The sequence below is a fragment of the Kogia breviceps genome, chromosome 3 (assembly GCF_026419965.1).
Source record: "Kogia breviceps isolate mKogBre1 chromosome 3, mKogBre1 haplotype 1, whole genome shotgun sequence".
Lineage (NCBI taxonomy): Eukaryota > Metazoa > Chordata > Mammalia > Artiodactyla > Physeteridae > Kogia > Kogia breviceps.
This window is the reverse complement of record NC_081312.1, coordinates 71,273,073-71,293,337: the sequence shown is the minus strand read 5'-3', so window position 1 is coordinate 71,293,337 and position 20,265 is coordinate 71,273,073. Positions and strand designations below refer to the sequence as shown.

Sequence of the window (20,265 nt, the reverse complement as noted above, 5' to 3'; positions counted from 1 at the left end):
GGAAGATACCTTGAAATGAAACATGTACATAGGTCCTTTTACCCAAAATAAACTTGAAAAACATGATTTTGATACATTTATTAATTACATATTTCTTTACAAGCCATTGTTAATTAGACTACTTGTTTAAGATTTTATTCTTTTCTGTTAAAAATTTAGTTGGACTTATATAATGGATATAATTCTAGTATAAACAGTTTAATTCTGTAATTATTTTCCTCTGCCATTTTAATAAAAAAATAATTGTTTTTACCTCAGCATTCATATCTATGGCAATCCTTATATAGCACTTAAAATATTGTAAGTAATCTGCTATATACCAATATTAACTCATAGATTTTAAGGATCATAATGGTCATCATTCATCCATTCTAGCTGTACAATACAGAGTGTTATGTTTTTCTGGAACATAAAATGTGCTCAGTAAATGTTGGTTAAAGTGATGGATAAATTTTTTTAAAAATATTAAAACTTCTGGCAACATAGGTAACAAAGTAACATGGCATTCTATCTTTAAAAATAGCAAGTTATTTTTTTTTAGAACTTGAAGGACAATAGTTCTTTCTAAAGACTAGGCAATGTATTACTTTCTAATCTTTCATAAATACTGATATTTTCAACTATTTATTACAACTCACATTGTAATTATCTTAGGATTTTCTGATAAATACCATTCTGTCCTAATCATTTACTCTAGTTTCTCATCTGGATTCATAATTTACTTCTTATTTCTTTGAGAATTTTGACTTTGGAAATAGCATATTCAGTTTTCCTTAATATATACCTTTGGCGTAATGATTTCTGTATTTCATATTACTTTAAAATAGAAGGCATATATGCAATAATTTTTTCTATAGTCTTAATTCTCACCATTTTCTTGATGTATTAGGGGATATACAAAATATCACTTCTTATGATATCACTACTTATGATATTACTATCCCATACATGGTTGTTCTTTATGCAATATAATGTTAAAATTCTTGCTGAGCATTTAATTTTCTTCATTAATTTTAATCTTTATATTTTGCATTTTTACCCATTCTGTTTTCTTTATTTCTAAATGTCATAAACATGCATTTGTATGTGTCTTTCTTTATTTTGTCAACAGTCTTTTTCTTCAACTTGTTATCTATCACATTGTATATGGGAACAAATTTACACCTTTCTGAATGATATCATTTTGAGCACTTAAAAGTACCATGCATGAGCTATCCCTTTCCTACTCTGACAGTTTTCTGATTTCCAAAAACAAACAAACAAAATAAACCCCCAACCCCCCCCCCAAAAAAAACAACAAAAAAAACCCTGAATAAAAAAACAGAGAAAGAGAAATCAGAAAACAGGTAGAATATTATTTATCATCACTGGAGACTCTCAGGAATACCTTAATCCACAGTAACTAATCTGAACTTGAACAACTTTTTCTTTTTCTTTAACGTCTTTATTGGAGTATAATTGCTTTACAATGGTGTGTCGCTTTCTGCTTTATAACAAAGTGAATTGGCTATACATATAAATATATCCTCATATCTCCTGCCTCTTGCGTCTCCCTCCCAACTTCCTTATCCCACCCCTCTAGGTGGTCACAAAGCACCGAGCTGATCTCCCTGTGCTATGCGGCTGCTTCCCACTAGCTATCTATTTTTTCATTTGGTAGTGTATATAAGTCCAAGCCACTCTCTCACTTTGTCCCAGCTTACACTTCCCCCTCCCCATGTCAAGTCCATTCCCTATGTCTTCATCTTTATTACTGTCCTGCCCCTAGGTTCTTCAGAACCTTTTTTTTTTTTTTTTAGATTCAATATAGATATGTTAGCATACAGTATCTGTTTTGTTCTCTCTGACTTCACTCTGTATGAAAGACTCTAGGTCCATCCACCTCACTACAAATAAGTAAATTTCATTTCTTTTTATGGCTGACTAATATTCCATTGTATATATGTGCCACATCTTCTTTATCCATTCCTCTGTTGATGGTTGCTTCCATGTCCTGGCTATTGTAAATACTGCTGCAATGAACATTGTAGTACATGTCTCTTTTTGAATTAGGGTTTTCTCAAGATATATGCCCAGTATTGGGATGGCTGGGTCATACGGTAATTCTATTTTTAGTTTTTCAAGGAACCTCCATACTGTTCTCCATAGTGGCTGTATCAATTTACATTCCCACCAAGAGTGCAAGAGGATCCATTTTCTCCATACCCTCACCACCATTTATTGTTTGTAGATTTTTTGAAGATGGCCATTCTGACTGGTGTGAGTTGATATGTCATTGTAGTTTTGATTTGCATTTCTCTAATAATTAGTGATGTTGAGCATTCTTTCATGTGTTTGTTGGCAATCTGTATATCTTCTTTGGAAAAATATCTGTTTAGGTCTTCTGCCCATTGTTGAATTGGGTTGTTTGTTTTTTGGATATTGAGCTGCATGAGCTGCTGGTAAATTTTGGAGATTAATCCTTTGTCAGTTGCTTCATTTGCACATATTTTCTCTCACTCTGATGGTTGTCTTTTCATCTTATTTATGGTTTCCTTGGTGGTTCAAAAGCTTTTAAGTTTCATTAGGTCCCATTTGTTTATTTTTGTTTGTATTTCCATTTCTATAGGAGGTGGGTCAAAAAGGATCTTGTTGTGATGTATGTCATAGAGTGTTCTGCCTATATGTTCCTCTAAGAATTTTATAGTATCTAACCTTACATTTAGGTCTTTAATCCATTTTGAGTTTATTTTCGTGTATGGTGTTAGGACTTGTTCTAATTTCATTCTTTTACATGTAGCTGTCTAGTTTTCCCAGCACCACTTAAAGAGGCTATCTTTTCTCCATTGTACATTCTTGCCTCCTTTATCAAAAATAAGGTGACCATATATGCGTGGGTTTATCTCTAGGTTTCTATCCTCTTCCATTGATCTATATTTCTGTTTTTGTGCCAGTACCATACTGTCTTGATTACTGTAGCTTTGTAGTATTGTCTAAAGTCACGGAGCCTGATTCCACCAGCTCCATTTTTCTTTCTCAAGATTGCTTTGGCTATTTGGGGTCATTTGTGTTTCCATGCAAATTGTAAAATTTCTTGTTCTAGTTCTGTGTAAAATGCCATTGGTAGTTTGATAGGGATTGCACTGAACCTGTAAATTGCTTTGAGTAGTGTAGTCATTTTAGTAGTGTAGTGTGGATTCTTCCAATCCAAGAACATGGTATATCTCTCCATTTGTTTCTATCATCTTTTATTTCTTCCATCAGTGTCTTATAGTTTTCTGCATACAGGTCTTTTGTCTCTTTAGGTAGGTTTATTCCTAGGTATTTCATTCTTTTTGGTGCAATGGTAAATGGGAGTGTTTCCTTAATTTCTCTTTCAGATTTTTCATCATTAGTGTATAGGAATGCAAGAGATTTCTGTGCATTAATTTTGTGTATCCTGCTACTTTACCAAATTCATTGATTAGCTCTAATAGTTTTCCAGTAGCATCTTTAGGATTCTCTATGTATAGTATCATGTAATCTGCAAATTGTTACAGATTTACTTCTTTTTTTCCGATTCGGACTCCTTTTATTTATTTATTTTTTTTTTCTCCTCTGATTGCTGTGACTAAAACTTCCAAAACTATGTTGAATAATAGTGGTGAGCATGGACAACCTTGTATTGTTCCTGATCTTAGAAGAAATGGTTTCAGTTTTTCACCATTGAGAAAGATGTTGGCTGTGGGTTTGTCATATATGGCCTTTATTATGTTGAAGTAGATCCCCTCTGTGCCCACTTTCAGGAAAGTTTTTGACATAAATAGGTGTTGAATTTTGTCAAAAGGTTTTTCTGAATCTATTGAGATGATCATATGGTTTTTCTCCTTCAGTTTATTAATATGGTTTATTGCATTGTGTAATTTGTATATATTGAAGAGTTCTTGCATTCCTAGGATAAACCCCACTTGGTCATGGTGTATGATTCTTTTAGTGTGCTGTTGGATTCTGTTTCCTAGTATTTTGTGAGGATTGTTGCATCTATGTTCATCAGTGATACTGGCCTGTAGTTTTCTTTCTTTGCGACATCTTTGTTTGGTTTTGGTATCAGGGTTATGGTGACCTCGTAGAATGAGTTTGGGAGTATTTTTCCCTCTGCTGTATTTTGGAAGAGTTTGAGAAGGGTAAGGTTAGCTCTTCTTTAAATGTTTGATAGAATTCACCTGTGAAGCCATCTGGTCATGGACTTTTGTTTGTTGGAAGACTTTTAATCACAGTCTCAATTTCAGTGCTTGTGACTGGTCTGTTTATATTTTCTATTTCTCCCTGGTTCAGTGTCAGAAGGTTGTGCTCTTGTAAGAATTTGTCCATTTCTTCCAGGTTGTCCATTTTATTGGCATATAGTTGCTTGTAGTAATCTCTCATGATCCTTTGTATTTCTGCAGTGACAGTTGTTACTTCTCCTTTTCCATTTTGAATCCTAATGATTTGAATCCTCTTCCTTTTTTTCTTGATGAGTCTGTCTAATGGTTTATCCATGTTGTTTATCTTCTCAAAGAACCAGCTTTTAGCTTTATTGATCTTTGTTATTGTTTCCTTCATTTCTTTTTCATTTATTTCTGATCTGATCTTTATGATTTCTTTCCTACTGCTAATATGTGGTCTTTTTGTTCTTCTTTCTCTGATTCCTTCAGGTGTAATGTTAGGTTGTTTATTTGAGTTTTTCTTGTTTCTTGAGGCAGGATTGTATTGCTATAAACTTCCCTCTTAGAACTGCTTTTGCTGCATCCCATAGGTTTTGGGTCATTGTGTATTCCTTGTCATTTGTTTCTAGGTATCTTTTGATTTCTTCTTTGATTTCTTCAGTGATCTCTTTGTTATTAAGTAGTGTATTGTTCAGCCTCCATGTGTTTGTATTTTTTACAGATTTTTTCCTGTAATTGTTGCTAGTCTCATAGATTGTGGTTGGAAAAGATACTTGATATGATTTCAATTTTCTTAAATTTACCAAGGCTTGATTTGTGACCCAAGGTATGATCTTTCCTGGAGAATGTTCCATGAGCACTTGAGAAGAAAGTGTATCCTGTTGTTTTGGGGTGGAATCTCCTATAAATATCAATTAAGTCTCTCTTGTTTAATATATCATTTAAAACTTGTGTTTCCTTATTTATTTTCATTTTGAATGACCTGTCCATTGGTGAAAATGGTGTGTTAAAGTCCCCTACTATGATTGTGTTACTGTCAATTTCCCTTCTATGGCTGTTAGCCTTTGCTTCATGTATTGTGTGCTCCTATGTTTGATGCATAAATATTTACAATTGTTATATGTTTTTCTTAGATTGATCCCTTGATCATTTTGTAGTGTCCCTCTTTGTGTCTTGTAATAGTCTTTGTTTTAAAGTCTATTTTGTCTGATATGAGAATTGCTACTCCAGCTTTATTTTACTTTCCATTTGCATGGAATATCTTTTTCCATCCTCTCACTTTCAGTCTGTCTGTGTCCCTAGGTCTAAAATGGGTCTCTTGTAGACAGCATATATATGGGTCTTGTTTTTGTATCCATTCAGCCAGTTTATGTCTTTTGGTTGGAGCATTTAATCCATTTACATTTAAGTTATTTATTGATATGTATGTTCCTATTACAGTTTTCTTAATTGTTTTGGGTTTTGTTATTGCATTCCTTTTCCTTCTCTTGTGTTTCCTGCCTATAGAAGTTCCTTTAGCTTTTGTTGTGAAGCTGGTTTGGTGGTGCTGAATTCTCTTAGCTTTTGCTTGTCTGTAAAGGTTTTAATTTCTCTGTTGAATCTGAATGAGATCCCTGCTGGGTAGAGGAACCTTGATTGTAGGTTCTTCCCTTTCATCACTTTAAATATGTCCTGCCACTCCCTTCTGGTTTGCAGAGTTTCTGCTGAAAGATTAGCTCATAACCTTATGGGGATTCCCTTGTATGTTATTTGTTGATTTTCCCTTGTTGCCTTTAATATTTTCTTTGTATTTAAGTTTTGATAGTTTGATAAATATGTGTCTTGGCATGTTTCTCCTTGGATTTATCCTGTATCGGACTCTCTGTGCTTCCTGGATTTGATTGACTATTTCCTTTCCCATATTAGGGCAGTTTTTAACTATAATCTCTTCAAATATTTTCTCAGTCCCTTTCTTTTTCTCTTCTTCTTCTGGGACCCCTATAATTCGAATGTTGGTGTGTTTAATGTTGTCCAAGAAGTCTCTAAGACTGTCTTCAATTCTCTTCATTCTTTTTTCTTTATTCTGCTCTGCAGTTGTTATTTCCACTATTCTATCTTCCAGGTCACTTATTCTTCTGTCTCAGTTATTCTGCTATTGATTCCTTCTAGAGAATTTTTAATTTCATTTATTGTGTTGCTCATCATTGTTTGTTTGCTCTTTCATTCTTCTAGGTCCTTGTTAAATGTTTTTTTGTTTTTTCTCCATTCTATTTCTAAGATTTTGGATCATCTTTACTATCATTACTCTGAATTCTTTTTCAGGTAGACTGCCTATTTCCTCTTCATTTGTTTGGTCTGGTGGTTTTTTTACCTTGCTCCTTCATCTTCTGTTTCTCTGTCTTTTCATTTTGCTTGACTTACTGTGTTTGGGGTCTCCTTTTCACAGGCTGCAGGTTCGTAGTTCCCATTGTTTTTGGTGTCTGCCCCCAGTGGCTAAAGTTGGTTCAGTGGGTTGTGTAGGCTTCCTATTGGAGGGGACTAGTGCCTGTTTTTTGGTGGATGAGGCTGGATCTTGTCTTTCTGATGGACAGGACCATGTCCGATGGTGTTTTTTGGGGTGTCTGTGACCTTTTTATGATTTTAGGCAGACTTTCTGCTAATGAGTGGGGTTGTGTTCCTGTCTTGCTAGTTGTTTGGCACAGGGTCTCCAGCACTGTAGCTTGGTGGTCGTTGAGTGGAGCTGGGTCTTAGCATTGCGATGGAGATGTCTGGGAGAGCTTTTGCCATTTGATATTATGTGGAGCTGGGAGGTTTCTGGTGGACAAGTGTGCTGAACTCAGCTCTCCCCACTCAGAGGCACAGGCCTGACACCCAGCGGGAACATCAAGAACCTGTCAGCCACATGGCTCAGAAGAAAAGGGAGCAAAAAATAAATTAATTAATTTAATTAAATAAAGTTACTAAAATAAAAAATAATTATTATAATTTTTAAAAAGTTTAAAGAAAAAAATACAAAAGAAAGAAAGAAAGAAGAGAGCAACCAAACCAAAAAACTAATTCACTAATGATAACAACACTAAAACCTATACTAGGAAAAGAAACAAAAACAAAAAGAAAAATGGACAGACAGAACCCTAGGATAAATGGTAAAAGCTAAGCTATACAGACAAAATCACACGAAGAAACATAAATATACACACTCACAAAAAGAGAAAAAGTAAGAATATATATATATATATGTCTATATATATTAAAAAAAGATGAAGAGAGCCACCAAATCACTAAACAAATCTAACAGTGATAATAAACTCTAAACACTAAACTAAGATAAACATAAAACCAGAAACAAATTAAATTCGGAAAGCAATTCCCAAGTCTACAGTTGCTCCCATAGTCCATTGCCTCAATTTTGGGGTGATTCGTTGTCTATTCAGATATTCCAGAGATGCAGCATACATCAAATTGATTGTGGAGATTTAGTCCCCTGGAGATTTAACCCGCACAGCTCCTGGCATTCAGCATTAGATTTGGCCCCGCCTCTGCACGTAGGTCACCTGAGGGTGTCTGTTCCTGCCCAGACAGTATGGGGTTAAGGTAGCAACTGATTAGGGGTGTCTAGCTCACTCAGGCCGGTGGGAGGGAGGTGTATGGAATGCAGGGCAAGCTTGCAGTGGCAGTGGCCAATGTGACATTGAAACAGGCTGCGGTGTGCCATGTGTTCTCCTGGGGAAGTTGTCCCTGGATCACGGGACCCTGGCACTGGCAGTCTGCACAGGCTCCCAGGAGGGGAGGTGTGGATAGTGATCTGTGCTTGCACACAGGCTTCTTGGTGATTGCAGCAGCAGCCTTACTGTCTCATGCCCATCTCCAGTGTCTGCGCTGATAGCCGCAGCTTGTGCCCATCTCTGGAGCGCATTTTGGTGGTTCTCTGAATCCCCTCTCCTCACACACCCCGAAACAATGGTCTCTTGTCTCTTAGGCAGTTCCAGACTTTTTCCTGCACTCCCTCCTGGCTAGCTGTGGTGCAGTAGCCCCCTTCAGGCTGTGTTCATGCATCCAACCCCAGTCCTCTCGCTGGGATCTGACCTCCAAAGCCTGAGCCTCAGCTCCCAGCCCCCACCCATCCTGGTGGGTAAGCATACAAGCCTCTCCGGCTGGTGAGTGCTGGTTGGCACCGATCCTCTGTGCTGGAATCTCTCCACTTTGCCCTCTGCACCCCTATTGCTGCACTCTCCTCCATGGCTCCAAAGCTTCTCCCCCACCACCCGCCCCATCTCTGACATGAAGGGATTTCCTAATGTGTGGAAACTTTTCCTCCTTCACAGCTCCCTCCCAGGGGTGCAGGTGCTGTCCCTATTCTTTTGTCTCTGTTTTTTCTTTTGTCCTACCCAGGTATGTAGGGAGTTTCTTGCCTTTTGGGAAGTCTGAGGTCTTCTGCTAGCATTCAGTAGGTGTTCTGTAGGAGTTGTTCCGCATGGAGATGTATTTCTGATGTGTTTGTGGGGAGGAAGGTGATCTCTGCGTCTTACTCCTCCACCATCTTGAAAGTCTCCCATTAACCACCTTTAAGGATAAGAAAGAAGAAAGAAATTTTTGATATTACTTTCTAACTGTTGACTTTGTTGTCATGACAACTATGAGCTTATTTTTGTTTACCTTCTTCCCTTTCCAATTAGTACAATTAAAAGAACTATAATGCATGGAATATAGTTGTGATTAAAAATGGGTAGGTTTCAATAAAAGTATAATGTAATATAAAATCATATATTAACTAATATTGGACAGTCTCCAAGTGAGGCCATAACTTTATTAACATTATCCTTTCATTTAATTTTCCTTAAACATTTTCTAAGATGATTTGGAGTCAACACTCATAGCTATCAATCCAACAAACAAAATTCTAATAATGAGAGTTCCAACTTCTGGAATGTTTTAGACTTTACCCACCAAGATATTTGAGTTTGTCTTTTATTATTTTACGAGGGCCAGAGCAGTTTCTTACTCCTATACAACCATGACCTCAGTGTCTAGGTCAGATCTTGTTATGTATTAGGCTCTAAATAAAAATTATACAATAATGAATACATCTGGGTATTAATAAATGGTGTAGCAATCAGAATTCTTGTTTTAATTTCAAACATTTAATAAGGCTTGTAATTGGAAGATAACCAATCTGTAACTAGTATATTGCTATATCTTCTGTGATTTACCATCAACAAATATGAAAACAAATTAAAAGGATATGATTTTTAGTTACTCTTTTACATCCTAGAACAACAATACCCAACCTTTTTGACACCAGTGACCAGTTTCATGGAAGACAATTTTTCCATGGGGGTTTGCAGGGAGAGGGATGGTTCAGGCAGTAATGCCAGTGATGGAGAGTGATCTGGAATGGCAGATGAAGCTTCTCTTGCTCTGGTTCCTAACAGGGTGTGGAACACTACCACCAGTCCATGGCCCAGGGTTTGGGGACACTTGCCCTAGAATCTTCAAAAAATTTAAAATTCTGTGTTCCTTAACAAGTTTATTATGGGTTTGATTGAATACTTTATCAAGAAAAAAAACCAACAGAGCATTCCTTGACTTATTTCTCAAGGAGTCCAGGGAGAGAGTTTCTCTTTTTTTATTCTTCTTCCAGTTTTATTGGGATTTAATTGACATACAGCACTGTATAAGTTTAAGGTGTACAGCATCATGATTGGACTTGCACACAGCATGAAATGATAACCACAATAGGTCTAGTAAACACTCACCATCTCATTTAGGTACAACAGTAAAGAAATAGAAAAAAATTATTTTTCTTTGTGATGAGAATTCTTAGGATTTGCACTCTTAACAACTTTTACATATAACACACAGCAATGTTAGTTATATTTATCTCATTGTACATTAAATCCTTAGTCCTTGTTTATATTGTAACTGGAAGATTATATCTTTTGACTACCTTCACCCAATTCCCCCTCCCCTCACTCCTCACTTCTAGTAACCACACATATGAATTCATTTTCTATGAGTTTGCTTGATAAGTCCAGTTTGCATCTACCCCATCATACAGAAGATGTTACATAACTATTGAATATATTACCCACACTGTGCATTTCATACCTGTGACTCATTTGTTTTGTAACTGAAAGTTTGTACTTCGTAGTCTCCCTCACCAATTTCCCTTCTTCCCCCACCTCCTCCCCTCTGGCAACTGCCTGTGTTCTTTTTATTTATGACACTGTTTCTGTTTAGTTTTGTTGGTTCATTTGTTTTTTAGATTCCAAATATAAGTGAATCAAAATTTTTCTTTCTCTATCTGACTTATTTCACTTAACATAATACTCTCTAGGTCCCAAATAAATAAATCAGAAGTGAAAAAGGAGAAGTTACAACTGACACAACAGGAATGCAAAGGATCATAAAAGATTACTATGAACAACTGTACACCAATAAAATGGAAAACCTAGAAGAAATGTATAGATTCCTAGAACTGTACAATCTTCCAAGAGTGAACCAGGAAGAAATAGAAAATATGAGCAGACCAATTACCAGTAATCAAGTTGAATGGGTAACAATAACAACAAAAAACTCCCTACGAACAAAACTTCAGGACCATATAGCATTACATATGAATTCTACCAAATGTTTAGAGAAGAGTTAACCTCTATCCTTCTCAAAGTATTCCAAAAATTACAGAGGAAGGAACACTTCTGAACTCATTCTACAGGGCCATTATCACCCTTATAACCAAATCAGACAAAGATATCACAAAAAATTAGAAGTCAGTATTGCTGATAAACATAGATGTAAAAATCACCAACAAAATATTAGCAAACTGAATTCAACAATGTTTAAAAAGGATCATATACACTATGATCAAATGAAATTTATCCCAGGGATGCAAGGATGGTTCAATATCCACAGATCAATTAGTGTGATATGCCACATTAACAAGTTGAAGAATAAAAGTTATATGACCATCTCAATAAGAGAAAGCTTTTGACAAAATTCAGCATCCATTTATGATAAAAAATTCTCAACAATATGGGTATAGAGGAAACATAACATAATAAAGGCCATATACAAGTCCATAGGTAACATCCTACTTAATGGTGAAAAGCTGAAAACATTTCCTCTAAGATCAGGAATAGGACAAGGATGCCCACTCTTGCCACTTTTATCCAACATAGTATTGGAAATCCTAGTCACCACAATCAGACAAGGAAAATAAATAAAAGTAATCCAGATTGGAAAGGAAGAAGTAAAACTGTCACTGTTTGCAGATGGCATGATACCATATGTAGAAAATCCTAAAGGTGCCACCAAAAAACTTACTAGAACTTATTGATGAATTTGGTAAAGTTTTAGGATACAAAATGAATGTATAGAAATCTGTTGCATTTCTATACACTAACAAATGAACTATCAAAAGGAGAGAGATTCTCTTTTAACTTTATTTGCTTTTAACTTTCTCTTTTAACTTTGTTTATATCTTCAGTTTGCAGATATCAAATGCTCTGCCTTTTGCAGTCATTTTGTATTATACTATAGAATGTTTCCTTAGACTATTTTATGTAGACTTGTATTTTAAAACACAAGAGTGACTGATAAGACATGGATCAAGTATTATAAATGGCCATAATTTAAACCTAATCTGACTAAAAATAAAAGAAAATAAATCACATATCAGTGAAATTTAATGTTCACACACTCCCTAAGACTAATAAGACTTTAAGAATGAGAACTGAAAAACTAAATATAGAAAATCAAAGTAAATGTTATGAATGCTTAGAAACAAAGATTATAAAAAATAAACTTTTAGTCAAGTGAAGATTGAAGGTAAAATATCAATTATTTCCCCATATAGAAGCAGTTGAATTTTTAGGTACAATTAATTAAATGTGACATTTTATCATAAGTCCATTATAAATTTTATATTCCAAAGGAAGGATAAAATTGAATTAAATGTGGAGAAAGGTGTAGTATCACATAGTAGTTATGTTATAGTAATTATAATATATAAAATTATAGAATATTCAATATCTCATTTGAAGAAATATGTATGTACCATGAATAGTATAACGAAAAATTATACAATGTAGTCTAGTAACTCATTTAAGGTTAAGCACAAAGGCATACCACAGAGTTTCAAAACCAAAGATCTTTGTTATTTAACTATAGAGTTTGAAACCCCAAATGAAACATTCTGTAGATTTCATATCTTCTGCATTTTCATGTTTACCGAAATACCACCTATATTCTAGGACAATGATATACAAACATAGAAACACTTTCATCTTCCAAAATTTGAAGTTGTGGAGGTGATTTGGTTGAATACAGTATCTTTAACTTGGTTTTGTTGAAAACAAATGGATTTTTACAACAATAATAAAAATATGTGCATAGGAAGTATGTTTCAAGCACAAAATGCGAAGATATTCGACTGTCTCCTTGAATTCTCCTTTTTTTCCATGCTTTAAAATAGCAACATTGAATTTAAGTCCATAACTTGATATCATAAAATTAATACATGCTCTTTCAGCAATACAAAAGACTTAGAAAGTTCTGAAGAAAAATCTGTCAGTTGTTTTTCTCATCCTTCTTCGAACACACCCACACTCTATCTCCAAATCTGCAGTCACTGTTATTCTGGTTTATATAATTCTATACATTTCTTTTAGTATATAAATATCTACAAACATTTATGCACATAATATTTAATTGATATCATATACTTATTTTCAAGCAATAATATGTTATACTCAATTAGAAATAAACACCTATTGCCATGGCAATAGTTATAATGAAAGTCTGTATTTTTAATTCAAAGAACACATTTTGCCAGTTGCACTCCCAATAATTCCTTGTAAACAGTCAGGAAGAATACTTACAATTTATTACTTCTGCATAAATGACTGCTTCTGTTAGAGAACAGAAAGAATAAATAATAGGTATGCTGGTACATTGAAGAAAATTTAGGCCAAAACTTAAAATCACAAAGGCAGAAAATAGAAAAATTAAAGCTTAGCCACAATGGTTATCAACATTACATGTTTTTACTTGAAGGCGTTGAATTGCTGAGCAATTGTATATGCAGTTCTTCCAAATTCAAAGTAACTACATAAAGAAGAACCTACACAAAGAATAGGAATTTCTTTTTAAAAAATACATGATATGTGCTTTAGATTTTAAACGGTAAAATGTTTATAAACTTTGTAGATATTAACACATATTTTTTCATGTAGCAAGTACATGGGAAAATAATATAATTTCCAGTATTTCCTATTATTTCATTTAATGTTTTAAGATTTCAAAATAATAGTCATGAAGAATAGGGGGATCTATTTAACATTTAAATATTTGGAAATGAATAAACATTTAAAAATTGTTTAAGATATGTATACACATAGAGACTTAAAAAATAATTACATTGAAAAATTTATCACCCTCCCTAAATGAATACCTTCTTTGGAGTAATACAAATAGCTAAGGATAAAAAATAGTGTTTTCCTGGTTCTATAACTCTAAATTGACTTAAGAAATAACTTTGAGAATTCTTATCCCAAAATAGTCTTTATGTTTTCATAAATCTTTAGGAAGCTTCCTTTTAGAAAGGGAGTATGCAAGGAAATTATAAAAGTAAAACAAACAAACATGCATACATAAATAACTAAATAACTTAACAAGTATCATTTAAGAAGTACTATGTGCCAAATATTGAGGAATATAAAGGGTGATGTGGGGGGACAGGGAAAAGAGTCTAAGCTTGGGAAGCTTAAACAGACAATGTTAGGGGATGTAGATGGAAATGAACAAAGTATTCAAGGCTTTAAAAGTCCTACTTTTGATAAAATCCTCAATCTAATGCAGTGTTATCATTAATATCACACATCACTGAGGGATGTTACACACATAATTCTTTGTAGACCTTTCAGAACTCTTTTTTTTGGCAGTCATTTTAAGGAAGAGGTCATGACCCAAGAACATGATACATCAGTCTCTCACTGCTACAGAAACATTGGGCAGTGTATATACATCAACAAAAACAAATGTTTGACATAAATTTGCCTTTATTTTCCAATTCTCCATATTCAGCATCTTTCCTACTCAATCAGTTGGTCGTTTCTCTTTCTAATAAACTCACTTTTGATAAGATGTGTGATATGACGTATGTCACCCATCCCAGGGACATTTTTTTTTTAATCAGAAAACCTTAATAGTAGTGATTGTTCGAAACAATTTAAATTTCTGAACGAAAGGAGTTATTCAGTTTCTCTCTGCTCAGATTTCTACAAGTTTCTATATTTTAAACTTTCTCAACCAAATTTTGAAGTTAAGTAACTTAGTCATTCATACCAAACAAGCTTAACTAATGCATAAATAAATCACTAAAGGTAGATTTCAATATTTTGTGTAATTTTAAAAAAATATGTAGAGAAAGGGCTCTTTATAGAATCCCTCAAATAAAGTCTGTGAAAGGCTGGCTATTCTCAAACTGATAGCGTCAGTCCATCTTGTTTTCTTTTGAGGGATCGGTTATTAAAAAAGGGCATTGTAGTCAAACCAATGAACTCAAACTGGTTTGATAGAGTAACCATAGTTCAAATCTATAAAAAAGTAGTTGAAGCAGAATGGGGAAAAAGTAATGACAGGTCTTCATTACTGAATTTGTTCATGGAATGAAGTGGTTCACATTATTTTCCTGTTTATATAAGATAATGATTACACTGGGACAGGGTGTAGGTGGGCTTAGAGAGGAATGGTATTAAGATGTCTCATTAACTCTATGTATGGTTTGATTAAGGAAAATAAAATATAAATCACTTTCCTTCATTACACAACATATTCCTAGAGAAAAAATATTATGTTGAAGCAACAGAGAGCTTATGTCTTAGCAAAGAAGAATAATCAAATTAAATATTACAATTCCACCTTCTAGTTTTCATAAATAGGAAAAGATATGTCATAGTTATGACTAATTTCATTTTCAGAGCAGCTTCACTTTTCTGAAGTTTTTAAGTTAGGCATATAATTAACATTTTATATTAGCCATATCGCTGTATTTATATGGCTCACTAGGGTAGATACAGAGAAAGAAAAATAGATTAATGGGTACATAGAGCTATTCTAGTATTCACTGAGGTTTCCACACATGCTAGCCCTGTGGCAGGCACTTCAGAATGTGTGTAACATGGAGGCAGGACAAAAAAATGATTTAAATGAAATTTCTTCTATCAGAGAACTTTTGGTTTAATTCCAGTAATAGATGCATCCAAATATGCAGGCAATTGAAGTACAGAGGAGGCCGAGATGACATAGTGTAATGCCAATGACAGAGCTGAACAACCACCTGGGTTCAGGTTGGAACAGTAGCTTTAGAGTATGTGCCACTTTATATTTACTCCCTGAAATGTAGTTTGTGTCAGTAAGTTGTACATCAACTTGAAATAGGGCTATACAAGTATTAAAGATAATAAGTAGTAATGAATAGTAGCAGTAGTAGTAATAATAAAAGCAATTCTGTATGACACTTGCAATGAGATAGGCTTTGTTCTAAGTAGTTGCCATAAATTAACTCATTTAGTCCTACACTATGGGATGATCACTACTATATAGCCTTCCTGCAGATGAAGGGACTGAGATAGAAAGGAACAGCAACAAAAAATTGTTGTGCAGGATTACAATCCTGAGATTTGAGCACACGCAGTAGGACTTCAGTGTCTGTACCATCAACCACCATTCTAAGCCTCTGCTTAGTAAGATGACTGAAGCAGCTACATTTAATATTCAGACACCTTGAGTAAGCACATCTAAACACCCTTAAATATATTATTTTATAATTATGATTTACACTAACTAGTTACTGGTAGATCAAATATTGTCCTGTTTTAAAGCCCATCCATTTTGTGTCCATATGACTCCTGCGCTACATGAACTTTGTAACTTTTTCTCAGTTTCTTGCATATTGTTCCATTCTTCAATCATTTATTGAGGATTCACAACATTATAAGTGCTGTGTTTTATACTGGTGAGCAAGGCAGGCAGTCCCTGCCCTCAAGGAGTTAACAGCCCAGAAAAAAGCAATAAGAAATAAAAGTACTTAGATGCTGATTTGCCAAATGCAATGACAGGATTATACATAGTGGTTATCCCACCCAGCATGATTTATTTAGTGCTTGGCTTAGTGTAAAGGAATATTAGTGCTTGAGTTTTTCCAAAAGAGGTAATGTATGAGCTAAGGTTTGAATGCTTGTAGAATTTAAGTGGGTATAAAGTAGGTGGTATAAGGAAAAATAGGTAGCAAGAAAGACCAGCAGGAAGAGGGCCATGAGAATTTAAAATCTTAAATTTAAAATAAGAGAGGGCACGATATATTCAAGAAATTCTGAGACTGAGAAAGTACACAGTAAGCCTCAAAGATATTCTTGTGGTATAAAGTAAGGAAATCCCTAAAAAATGATGGAGGCCCAATAAAAAGGACACAAGAGCCAACTTGAAAGGAATCCCACTGGTCAAATCTGAGACAATTTTGACAAGCGAATACATAATGTCAGTAAAGGATTGTAACTATAGAATAAAATAAGATTCTATGACTCAGTATTGATATATATTAATGAATAAATAAGCAGAGATGGGAAAACTCTTCCTCAAAGTATAATTTCAAATAATAAATGTAGAAAGCATGATGGAATTAGAAAAATCACTATTCAGAAAGTGCCATAACAATACTTGTTTCAGGCAAGATTCATTAATGGATGTTACATTTAATGAGCAAAAATATTATAACAAGACATTTACATATTCTCAGAGTATATCCCTGTAAGTTATTTATTAATTCAAAGAGAAAACAGAGAAGCCTGAAAGCACCTGAGTGCAGTGAGCAGTGTGTACATCACTTGCAATGGGACAAATCAATGTTATATGCCTCTTGATATGGTACACCTTGATAGATACCGCGTCACTTCTGTGCTCTATGTGCCAAAAATCCATAATCTGTGTCAAATCAACATGAAACATCAGACAGATCCAAAATGAGGGACACTGTACAAGATGGTCTGTACTCTTTAAAATATCAACATCATGAAGGATACTTAAGGAACTGTTCCAGATTAAAGAAGAATAAAGAGAGACAAAAACTATGTATCAAATTGATGTTTTTCTAAAATTGTTTCAAAATAATAGTAGCTATTGTTTACAGTGAGCATCAGCTCTCTGCTTAAACTTAATGACTTTAAGGTCATTTGCAATGCCAAAATTTTATTTTATTTCCTGTTAAAGGAAAATGAAATATTTCTTACATGTTAAAGTTTTGTAATTTCTTATTTCACTTTTGCTGCCTATTTTTCCCCATCATTACTTTATGAATCAAAAAGTATAAAGTATTTAACGGTGTTTATAATAAAAGAGAATGTAATAAATTACTTATTTCACTTATATACATTCTACATATTTTACACATATACTGCATGCATAATTATATGTATTATATATACATGTGTCCAAAATTATTATACATACACTTACACATTTGTCAGCCCAGGGAGAAGTGAGAAATCTAAAAGGATGCCTAATATAGGGAATATATAGTTAGTGACTACAGGAAAATTGTGTACATACAATAATTGTAGCTGATTGATTTTGAAAAGAGAGATTAGTATTAAAAAAAATGGAAGTAAATAATGAAAGGGTTTTGTGACTTCCATCATTAATGAGCCATAGTTCCATTGTTAAAGCAAAACATCTTAGAGACCCACAGTTTGGTTTCCTGTGATTATTTGAGCAGAGAAATAACCTCCTTTGAAATTCAGTACTCATATTACTCTTCCCCTTTAATAAAACAGTATATTAGAATAGGAATGCTAGAATTTGTATGGTAAGTATTAAACTTCAACTTAATATGTATTAAAAGCAAGTCCAGGAAAATAAGAATGTACAGGCTTATAGATGGCTAACCTCTCTGTAGCAACAGAAGAGTCTATCAAAGATGTTTCATCTTATGTATGCCACAGGTGCTACTTTTCCAAACCAATTGTATGTTTTGAGGATTTAAGAATATAACATCAATTAGAAAAAAAAGGAAGAGTTGTAGAATTTTTTTCTAAAACATATACATTGTTTTAAATGCCCACATTTCTCTGTGGTACCACATCTAAGTTGCTAACTCCTATTTTCATCTCACCTTGGATTATGTATGAAAAGCAACATTTTAAAAAAATGAACTGAATCACTGTAATTGAGTGTGTGTGTGCTCATGCATATATCATGCATATGTGCTGAATATCTTTGATTCAGAATAAGATAAAATAATTTATAGCAGAGAATAACTTTTTGCAACTTAATGTCAATCTGCTCATATTTGGTTATGATCTTGAAAGACCCAATAACTCAGGCAATGCCCAAGACAAAGGTAGATAGATAATACAGACATTGATATATTCTTTCACATTCAAGTAATTTATCCAAACTTTATATGGTTTTGAAAATTGTAAATATATAATATGCTTTATTACACAAAGGATGTCATCTAAAATTTTAAGTAATAAGTTATATAATGATTATTGTATATGAAAATCTCCTGAGGAAGACACTATGCCCTGCCCTCAGGGAAAAGAAAAATTATGTTCCCTAACTTCAATTGCTTCCATTCTAGTGGAATGAAGACGTACTAGACTAGTATAAACACACAGCCCTCACCTTTAACTGAACTATGATATCGAGTACTGATTTACCCACCTATTGTCTAATAGCAGTCAGAGTTTGCATCTTGTAGGTGAAGGTTGTATATAAGATAAGGTGTGATAAGTGGGTGCAGAAGAAAACCTATGGGGAATGTGAGAAATGCTAATGTAGAAGTTTCAACAGAAAATTTCACAGCATATCTTGGATACAACATTCAAATGGTTCATTTGCTTTGTCTTAGACCTCATCTGACAATGGCCTTATCCCTACTCTACTATTTAATAATAGGGTTTGGGGGTCAATCACTTAACCTCTCAACCACAGTTTCCACATCAGTGAATTTGAGATAAGAATGGTTTCAATCTCATAAGGTTGTACTGTGGAGTTAAGGAGATAATATTTAACACACAATACAGAAAATGTACTGAGAAGGATACTGCACATAATACATTTTGTGTCTTGTCTCACCTAACATATACACAATAAATGTATACGTGCATTACGTACAAACGCACACACACACACACCAAGTTGCTTTCAGGTCCCTAAACTTATAAACTAATGCTTAATAATTATTTTTATCTTTGTTAATGCATATCACTTAAAACATATCACTTACCAGCCATATTCATATCTCTGTAAGTGGGTAGAAATGATCAAATGAAGGGAATAGTTTTTGCCTGATAGGGAGAGTGGGGGAAGGAAACCTTTGATTTTCTTTTGGATTTCAGACGAAAAGAAAACACTAATTATAGGATTGCAAAAAATGAAAACATTGTGTGAGTAGGCATTATCTTTAATGAATTAATTGCTTGAACAGTGAGGACAGTATCCAGCTTTGATGCATTGGCAAATGGTTTGAATGAGCACTGAGAAAACTAAATGGAAGGCAACCTGAGAAGAATACAGGAGCTTGAAGCCACAAACAACTGTTAACTACTCTGAGCAACTTCAATGCTGTTTATGTCATTCGGTTTGGCACCCTTTGAATACATGGCATCGAAACTGTTTCCTGCCAAATGATCTAGTTAAATGAGTGTACTGTGTTTTCTATCCCAATTAAAAGCGACGGGTTGGTGGCATTTTTATATCTTTAGGGAGCACTTCCTTTTTTATCTAAATACCTAAAAGTGAATTCTGTTTTTCTCTCATCAAAAAAACTGTAATCACAGTATCTTAGGCCAACACCTTTTCTTCCTTTTCTCCTCTGACCACCTGCCCGACCTATTTTCTTATTATTGACTATTTGTTATTCAGTTAAGGAAGATTGTTAGCAGTGCAGCCCAGAAACACTTGGTTCTATTTAAAACAAAAGCCTACTGTTGAATTCAATGTCAGAGCTGAGGTTTATAGCATTGAAGAATTGCCTTGATAAATGGCCCTGACATTACAGTTTCCACGACTCCACCTTCAATGTCATCACAACAGAGTGTAAGTGTTAAAGTATGGCCATCGC

General features: G+C 34.1%; 1 long non-coding RNA gene across 8 annotated transcripts in view; it reads left to right on the top strand.

The window, feature by feature from the left end:
- Positions 1-20,265, top strand: part of LOC136793801 (uncharacterized) — a 1,119,572-nt gene that overhangs the window by 276,278 nt on the left and 823,029 nt on the right. The window lies entirely within an intron of this gene.